Below are 9,625 nucleotides of genomic sequence, written 5' to 3' on the forward strand. Positions count from 1 at the left end.
ATAAAGTCATTTATTTACCTCCCTAATCTCTACCACCCACAGCAACTACTTACCATGTACAAGTCCCTGATTGAAACACTTTACCATAAGATGTACAGTCTCTTATCTGAAAACCTAGGTGGCAGATGTATTTCTGAATTCAGAAATGTCCAGACTTTTAGATAGGCAATAACCTGCATACACTATATACTATGTAATACCCCATTACGGTTTGGACACTGCCTCGTAAACATTGTTATTAATTCTAGAGCAAATGCAAATAAAGATTAACATTATGTAGGCTAATCTTCATGTGAGTTCAAGTTAGGTTTTGCCACCACCTGAGTGTCGACACCTAGCTTACAAAACAAAATCGTTATCAGTTTTCATAGCTTTAGCAATTTGAAAATTACAAGCAAATTGTGGGCATACTAATTCATTTCATTCTTAGAAGCACCCTAAGAAATCAGTTCTTTAGATGACTGAGCTATAGAAAGGTTAACGAAATCATCCAGTATCCTCCAGCTACTGTCTCCCAGTTAGACTTCAAACCCAGACAGGCAACTATAGGGATTGTGTCCTGAACAATTTTTCTCTACAACCACTCTCAGGAATTGCTTCAGAATACCAGACAAACATGTGAAAAGTAAAATAGTATTGATATAGGTAAGGAAGTAGCAAAGAACTGAAGACTGCCAGCACAGGTGCCAGAGCTACATCTACAGCCCCCCAACTACCATCCAAAACCCCATCCCTCAAAAAGAGGATGAGATATAGCTGCCAGGATGGTATCAGCTAGAAATGTCCAAAATGGCTATAGGCTTGGCAATCCAGTCCCATAGTGCACCTGAATCCCACTCCTATCCTGTACCAGAAGCCATGACACTTCTGAGATCTCACCATGTATACTGCAGCCACAAATACACCAGATGCCAGGATACTTAGGAGATTGCCCAAAACTAGGCATGGTAAGGGATGGCATTCAAGTCCCTCCAAAACTCTGCTCCCATTTGAATATTAAAGTAAAACCTGCCTCAGACATTATCTCCTATCCTACAAAAGGATGACCCTGAACTTTATTAATTGCATCACTCTTTTATAAAGTTGTCCACACGCCCTCCTGAGTGTGCATTTTCCCTTTGCCTTTAAATAGACTGCTTTCCTGCTCACTTTTATCTATATCTCTTCCTCAAAGAAACAAAAACCTGGAATAAGCCTAGCCTGGGGCCTCCCTCACAATAGTATTAAATGATCTAAGTAGCCCAATAAGAAAACCATTATAAGGCAGTATTTGTTCAATCTTCAATAACTATTTATAGAGCACATATCAAGTGCCAGGTGCTCAGGATACAATGATGTGCAAACCAGACAAGGTCCAGATCACCTTCATAGAGCCAGAAGCTAGTGTGGACATAGCCAGGCATCAAATCAACATAATTATGATATAATGAGGCAAGTGCGTGACTGCTGTTTACCTTCACAGGGAAAGATCAGGCTCAAAAGAATCTGAGATTTGCACTCTTCCTTGACTAGCATGCGGATATTTGAAATAATAGAAAGGAAAGGGAAGAGTTTTTCTAATGGAAGGCACCCATCATAGAAGCACCTATTGTGAACCTACTCAATGCTAGGAATAATGCTAAGCATGAAAGTTCCAAACCAAGGAAAGTCTAGCTAAACCTGCAGAGATTTGTGTAAGAGAATAATATGAATGTGTGGGAAAGTAGCCTGAGGTCAAATTGTGGAGGATCCTTGAGTGCTCAGTTAAGGATTTGGAATTTGACCTTACAAGAGCTGCCCAAAGTTATTTTGCAGGCTATTTCCCCACAATATTAGAATTACCCCTATGGAATGTCATAACAATCTGCATTCCTGGTTGGGGCCAACAAGAACTTACAGCTGGATTACCTTTAAGCAAGGGCTCAGGGCAATAAAATTCCATTAAGACTCAAACAACACAGTAACCCTAATCTCTCAAATAATAAAGCTATAGCAATTTGAAAATTTTAGAGAGATAACAGCTAAAGGGCAGTGGCAAACACTTCTTAAGACCCCAAAAGCTATTTCTGAAATTTCTAAAATCTAAGTTACTTCTTTATACACAAATGAAAAAGCCAACCTTCCAAAAGAAACATCTCTATAAGAAAATAAAACGTTCTGTGAAAAACCAATTCTTACGTTGAACAATTTTCTGACTTTTAATAAAGTTAGTTACAACTTACCTTGTAGCACAGGTGACAATATGGCAGTGGAAAGTATACTGCTTTTTTTTTTTAACATACTCACCTCAGAGTTTCCATTCTCCCTTCCCCTCGCCTAAGCAAAATAGAACTGAATTACATGTTTATTTAGAATACTTACCAAAGTATTTTCTGTTTCAGAAATTAATGCAAACCATTGAATAGGTAGGCTTCCATTTTATCCTCTGTGAAATATTTTTTTTTACTTCCACTGGCTCAATCTTTTTTCAGTCAATGATGTTGTCATTGAAGACTCTTCAATGGCTTCCCACCGTTCTGAGAATCAAACTCAAAATATTTTCTCTGGACCTCCAAGTGCTACTTACCTATTATATGATTCTCCCTAGGCGCTCTAACACCTCCTTTAACGACTACCTGACTCAGCTCCATAGCATCTGGTCATACTGACTCTCTGTCATTCATAAATCCTAAGTCTATTTTTCTGCCTCAAGGCCTTCCTTCTTTCAGAAAGAATGTTTTTCCCCCATAGCTTAACAAAGCAGGCCAATTCTCTCTTCTTGTTCAGGTACTCTACTCAGCACCTTCTCTGAGAGGATGTATTAGAGTTCTCCAGAGAGACAGAACCAATAAGGTATGTACAGATACATAAGAGGTGATTTATTAGGGGTATTAGCTCACACAGTAATGACAGCTGAGAAGTTGCACAGCAACCTGTCCACAAACTGCAGCCCCTGAGATTCTAGCATCGTGGCTCAATCAAATGTGAAGGACTCAGAACCAAGGAAGCTGGTGTGTAACTCTCAATCTGAGGCCAAAAGCCTGAGAACTCAACGGGCTATTGGTAAAAGACCAAGGGTTCAAAGGCCATGGAGCCTAATGTTCTGATGTCCAAGGCAACAAAGAAAGACCATCCCAGGTCTCAAAGCAGAGACCAGTTCACCTTCTGTATTTGCTCTCTCAGGTCTTGGCTGATTGCATGGTGCCAGCCCATAATGAGGGTGGATCTTCCTTGCCTGTTCCACGCAGAGTTACACTCTAATCTTCTCTTGAAATATCCTCACAGACATACCCAAAATAATGGTTTACCAGATTTCTAGGTATTCCTTAATCCAGTCAAGGGACTTAAAAATTAACCATTACAGAAGCCTCACCTGGACCTCCTTGCTAAAGTAGGCCCTTCCCAGCTCTCTATGTCATATTTCCATATTTATTTTCTTCATCATTCTTACTATAATCTATAAGGGGTACTCTTTATTTGCTTACTTGTTTATTGTCTACGTCCTCTGGTAGACTATCAGCACTGGGATACCCTACAAAAGCAAAGAGCCTTGACACACAGAAGGCATACAACAGATTTTATAATGGGCATTACTAAATTAAAGAATAATTCTTGGGGCCGGCACTGTGGTGCAGTGGGTTAATGCCCTGGCCTGAAGTGTCGGCATTCCATATGGGTTCCGGTTCGAGAACCGGCTGCTCCACTTCTGATCCAGCTCTCTGTTAAGGCCTGGGAAAGCAGTAGAAGATGACCCAAGCCCTTGGGCCCCTGCACCCACATGGGAGACCTGGAAGAAGCTCCTGGCTCCTGGCTTCAGATCGGTGCAGCTCCGGCCATTGCAGCCATCTGGGGAGTAAACCATCGAATGGAAGACCTCTCCCTCTCTCCCTCTCTCCCTCTCCCTCTCCTCTCTGTGTAACTCTAACTTTCAAATAAATAAATAAACTTTAAAAAATCTTGATTGTTATGAATGTCACTTGAGAAAGCCAGTTTTCTAATTTTAAAATATCTTCTCTAGGGCTGTTCATTTTTCCAAATTCTTTCTACATTTTCTGAAACACAATAATTCCCATTAAGTTGGTATTATTTCATAGCAAATAGATTAGCTTTGACAAATGCATTCAAAAAATATTTTGAGGTTTTAGTAGTTTGTTATACATCAATAAAAATCAAACAATTTGAAATTGGTTAGTCTCATTTCTTTTCATCTCATCGCCTACACTAAAATTCAAACTACATGAAGAAACATAATTTATAGTGCAGAGAAAATGAAAAAGAAGATAATACAACAGCAAACCACACTGGCATTTGGTAACATTGAAAATATCAAGTCTAATAACCTCTAGGTATAACAGGTGAGCTATCAATTATATATCAAGTCCTACTTAAGATTCACAGCAAAATGCTTATGGCAGGGCTGGCATTGTGGTGCAGTGGGTTAAGCTGTATCCCAAATAGGAGCACTTGTTCAAGTCCTGGCTACTTCAGTTCTGATTCAGTTTCCTGCACATAGGAAAGCAGCAGAAGATGGCCCAATACTTGGGCCTCTGCCCCGCAATGTGGGAGACCAAGGTGGAGTTTCTGGCTCCTGATTTCTGGCTCCTGTGGTAGCCATTCTGCCTTAACAAATATATAAATCTTTTTTAAAAGCTATGATAGGCCGGCGCCGCGGCTCACTGGGCTAATCCTCCGCCTTGCGGCGCCGGCACACCAGGTTCTAGTCCTGGTCGGGGCACCGGATTCTATCCTGGCTGCCCCTCTTCCAGGCCAGCTCTCTGCTGTGGCCAGGGAGTGCAGTGGAGGATGGCCCAAGTCCTTGGGCCCTGCACCCCATGGGAGACCAGGAGAAGCACCTGGCTCCTGGCTTCGGATCAGCGCGGTGCGCTGGCTGCAGCGCACCTACCGCGGCGGCCATTGGAGGGTGAACCAACGGCAAAGGAAGACCTCTCTCTCTCTCTCTCTCACTGTCCACTCTGCCTGTCAAAAAATAAAATAAATAAATAAAATAAATAAAAATAAAAGCTATGACAAATACTGCATATTCTCCCTCATATATGGGAGCTAAAATTTAAAAAACAAAAGAAAAAAGGAAGAAATATCTGTGTGTAACAGTATTTTGTAAAACTTTGTTCTGTGCCTTTGTCAAACCAATGGTTAAGAATGTTATACTATGACAGATTTAATGATCCATGATTATTTTAAAATGTACTGTACTTGTGTGAAATGGTCATTTTTCCATTCAATTATTGTTTATAGTTCTTGCCTACATTCCCACTAAACTAGGGTTTTTGTTTTGTTTTGTTTTTTGCTTTTTACTTGTTAAATTTCTTATTCAGTGAAGTATTAAGTCTTTTTTACTGTAATGTAATTTTAAAATGTTATTTCAAAAACTAAAAGAAAATAAAGAAATGGAGAAGGAAGGAGAAAAGGGGAAGGAGGGAGGGAGGGAGAGAGAGAGGAAGGGAATATCAGTATGTTCTTAGATTTGTATCTATAAAGTACACTGAATCTGTTAGAAACTAATTAAAACAAAATTTTAAATGCTATGGATAACACACCCACCTTTTTCTCTCCTGGGAAACAGTTTTACTATATAATCACATTCTTATTAGTGGTGATCTTAGACTAGAATTACTATCAATAATAATCATAAAGGGAAAAACATGAACAAAATGATACAAACTTCTTTCCTTAAAAGTTTCAAGCTTCATGTCTTTCGAAAATGGGTTGCCAAGAAAATTACAGATCTAGAGCCACACATCATGATGCAATGGGTTAAGCAGCTGCTTGGTGGACAGATTCCTGTCCAGGCTGCTCCTCTTCAAGTCTATCTTCCTACTAATGCAAGTGAGAACACAGCTCTAATATGGCCCAAGTACTCGGGCCCCTGCCAACCCACAGGGGAGACCTGGATAGAGTTCCTGGCTCCTGGCTTTGGCCTGGTCCAGCCTCAGTGGTTGTCTGGTAAGTGAACCAGTGGGTGAAAGATTCTTTCTCTCTGTGTCTCTCATATTCTCTCTCCCTGTCATTCTGGTTTTAAATAAATAAATATAAATATTTTTAAAAATTAGAAAATTCCAGGGCCCACTGCTGTGGCATAGTGAGCTAAGCCTCCACCTGATGTGTCAGTGCCAGTTTCTGTCCTGGCTACACCATTTCCAATCCAGCTCTCTGCTATGACCTGGGGAAGCAGTAGAAGATGGCCCAAGTGTTTGCGCCACTGCACCCACGTGGGAGGCCCAGAAGAAGCTCCTGGCTTCTGGCTTCTGATGGACTCAGCTTCAGCCATTGTGGCCATTTTGGGAGTGAACCAATGGCTGAAAGACTTTTCTCTCTGTCTCTCCCTGTTACCCCATCTCTCAAATAAATAAATAAAATATTTTTTTAAAAAATAGAAAATTCCAGCTTTATAAAGGAGGGCCTATTAGAATAAGCACACTTCCTCGACCACATTCCCTTTCTTAAATAAAACTAAACTGAACTGAGGGATTTCCCAAACGAATGGGGAAAACTACAAATCACCTGTAATATACCTAACTAGATTTATAACCAATATTCATCACCTCTCTTTAAAAGCTACTCTCTTCAAAACATCAACTAACCCCCATACAGTTACACTACACTTTCTAAAGGCACGTAGGGCTCTTATTTATCTATTTAAAAATGCAGCATTTGATGTTGCAGCAGAAACCACTCTCCTTGTCACCCTGCCCAAAGAAGTGCTACCAGCTTAGCCACTATCTTCATCCACAACTTGGTTTCTTCTGAGAGTGCTGGCAATCAATGCACACAGTGGCACTGAAAACACCTGGCCACACATAAAGTCCACAAATCTATCAGGGCTAGGTATAATGGTATTCGTAAGAACTTAGTTAAGGGAGCCGATGTTTTTAGATGTAAAATTACATTATGACTGCTTATTGCATTTTCTGTTTTAAAATTTGAGCACTAGGCACAGTCTATTTGCAACACAGCGGCACACGTCTACATGTGCTTGCTCACTGGTATCCTGCCTCTACTTTCTGCTTCCTATTCAGTTTTCTTCATGCACTAATTACTGCGTGAAAGTGAACAAATGAACCTGTTTGGGGACTAACAGGGCAACTGCTACGGGGATGAAGCAACGTTATCCCTAAGGGGAGTATTGGAAAATGCTGCTTCTGGTGGGTTTATACAAACATAAGATCTGAAACTGTGGCTTCTTTAAAACACGGGAGGGGGCACATGCCCTCCTAACAGAGGCAGTTTTAAATCCCAGAGTCTCTCAGTTCCCGTGCAGTGTGCTTAGTAAGGAGTCTATGCTAACCGAAAAGCCTTTATTCCCAACCAAGTATTTTAACTGCCTTAAAACAAGGAACATCCTAGTTTACAGACGGAGAAATGGAGCAAGGTTTCACGAATCCCACCAACACCCCCCCCACACACACACACACACACCCGCCCCATCTCTCTCAGGCCTGCCCAGAAGAAGGGAAGAAACCTTAGGACCATATACATGGATTACATACAAACATGCATACATACATTTTAAGTGGCTGTGGGTCTTGGACTAAGTTATTGAGCCCCAGAAAGAAACTGTAAAGTTACTTGGCAGAATCGCCTAAAGCATATATAATGAAGGAAAGACCCCATCAGTTTCAGTAATCCGGAGACTAGACTGTAAGCCTCCAACAAAATCATTAATCAACTGTAATTAACCCCCAAAAGTCAACACAGTCAGGGCTGAAGATGTTCAGGGCTAATTTGAAAGCTTCAAGGAAGAAGGGGAGTGTGCTCGTGACTTGGGAACCAGCGGCGGTGCCTCCCAAGTTATAATCCAAGGGACAGATGGATTAAGACGCACAAAGCAGAAAAGTGTTAGAGGGCAAGAGACCGTGGGGCTGAACGGGCAGAGGGACCCCAGAGCGTCAGGGGAGCGACAGCGAAGTCCGTAGAAGAGTCTCTCGGAGGGATGACAAAGAAGTCTAGGGAAACTGGGTTCTGCGGTCCTAGAAGAGCTCAGGCGTCCGGCGGGGCCAGAGGAACCGAGAGGCAGCGATGCGAAGGTGTAAGGACGAGGGTGCGCACCGGCACGCGGCAGAAACCGGGGTGGGGGAGGTGGGCAAAGAACGAAGCTGGTTCCCTGCCCCACCGCCCCTGGTGCAAATCAAACTCCCTGCCACGTCCCGCGGGTCGCTGAGACGGAGAAGCTGCTGGTGGAGCCCCCGTGACTTTGAGACCCTGCCTCACCTCGTTTGCCACGTCCTGGCGTCCCGCCGCTCGTCCGCCCGCAGCTGCGCTCACGCTCCGAGAGCTGAAGAGGGAGTCGCGCGGCACAGCCGGGGCTGCCTCCTGCCGCGAGGTACCAGCACCCGCACCTCTGCAACACTCTGATCGCCCCCTAACCACTTCACCCCGTCCTCTCGCAAGCAGACAGCGCAAACCCTAACCCAAACGCCGCTCCAGTGATTTTCAAAAGTCCCTGTTCCGGGCTCCCGGGGAATAAGAGCCGTGCTGCCGCGGCCGCAGCGGCAGAGCCTCTGCCTGACCTCACCAGGGGGTGGGGGAGGATACTGGAGCGGGGCGGGAGCCCAGTTGGGGAGGGGAGGGGGGAGTGGTGGGAGGGAGCGTGCGGGCGGGGGAAACATGGCGGCGGGGGTGGCCTGGCGGCGCCTGCGCGGGAGACGCGGGGAGCTGGGGCTAGGACCGTGTGGGGTCCGAGCTGAACTCCCCAGCAGTAGCCAAAGCCAGGCAGGGCCGGGCCCTGAAGCGGGATGACCGCCAAGTGGCCCTCACGCTTCTGAAATCAGGACAGTCGGTTGTGATCACACATGGCTTCTAATGCCCAGGAGGCAGAAGTGAAAACTGTCAAGTATTCAGGGAGAAGAAACAGTGTGGCCGCCCAGGGTCAGCCACTGAAGGAGATCCACCCATGCGTCCTGCCAGCTGTGGCCCTGGCTTCCTCATAGCCACATCAGGGCCCCCGGCAAAGGGTGTGCTCTGCAAGTGGTGCCACTTCACTTCACTGGGGCCTGCATCTCAAAGTAAGCCCGACCCAGGTTCTCCCACAACTGCTCATCACCCTTCAAGCGCAGCTGAGTGCTTCAGCTCTCCCCCTCCCAACTGCAATACAGAGTGTTAAGAAGTAGAGTACCAATCGCAAAGAAAGCAGCTTGACATTTTACTGAGCACCTACTAGGAACCAAGAGCAAAACTAAATTCACTTAGTTCTCACAGCTGTTCCATGAGATACACACTGTTATTATCTCCAGGTTACAAATGAGAAAAGTTAAGCAAGGTGCCCAATTAATAAGGGCCAGAGCAGGACCCAGACTTTCAAGTGATGTGTCTCTTGCCCAAGTTCTTAACCACTATGCTATACTGCTTTCAAGCTCTGGCCTCACTGCTCTTCTGAGTCAGAATCTGCATTCTCTCCTCCCAGTTGTCAGCCTAGCAGCCCCCAACCAAAACCCCAGTCAAGCCTGTTTTTCACCTTGTCTCTCCAATTCATTCTTTGCCTTCTTGACGGTTACAGCCTGGGGCCACCTTGTTTTACTTCTTCCTTTGCAGATTCTGCTTCATTCCAGACTCCTCCTCGGAAAAAAAATAGGAATTTGCTCTTAGCAACCAGTTCAATCACTGTTTGTGTTTTCTTTTTCTCTGTTTTTCTTTTTGAAGGAAGTTATAG

The 9,625-nt window shown here is 44.1% G+C and overlaps 1 protein-coding gene across 4 annotated transcripts in view; it reads right to left on the reverse strand.

The window, feature by feature from the left end:
• The window catches only part of KLHL13 (kelch like family member 13), a 182,254-nt gene extending 173,786 nt beyond the window's left edge, over positions 1–8,468 (reverse strand). For 3 of the 4 annotated variants that reach the window (XM_062183168.1, XM_062183166.1, XM_062183167.1), the window contains exon 1: positions 8,188–8,468. The gene's annotated coding sequence lies outside the window, so the exon portion shown is untranslated. The remainder of the gene's footprint in view (positions 1–8,187) is intronic. The other variant, XM_062183169.1, reaches the window with a different exon arrangement.
• Between the last annotated feature and the right edge of the window lie 1,157 nt (positions 8,469–9,625).

The sequence above is a fragment of the Lepus europaeus genome, chromosome X (assembly GCF_033115175.1).
Source record: "Lepus europaeus isolate LE1 chromosome X, mLepTim1.pri, whole genome shotgun sequence".
NCBI lineage: Eukaryota > Metazoa > Chordata > Mammalia > Lagomorpha > Leporidae > Lepus > Lepus europaeus.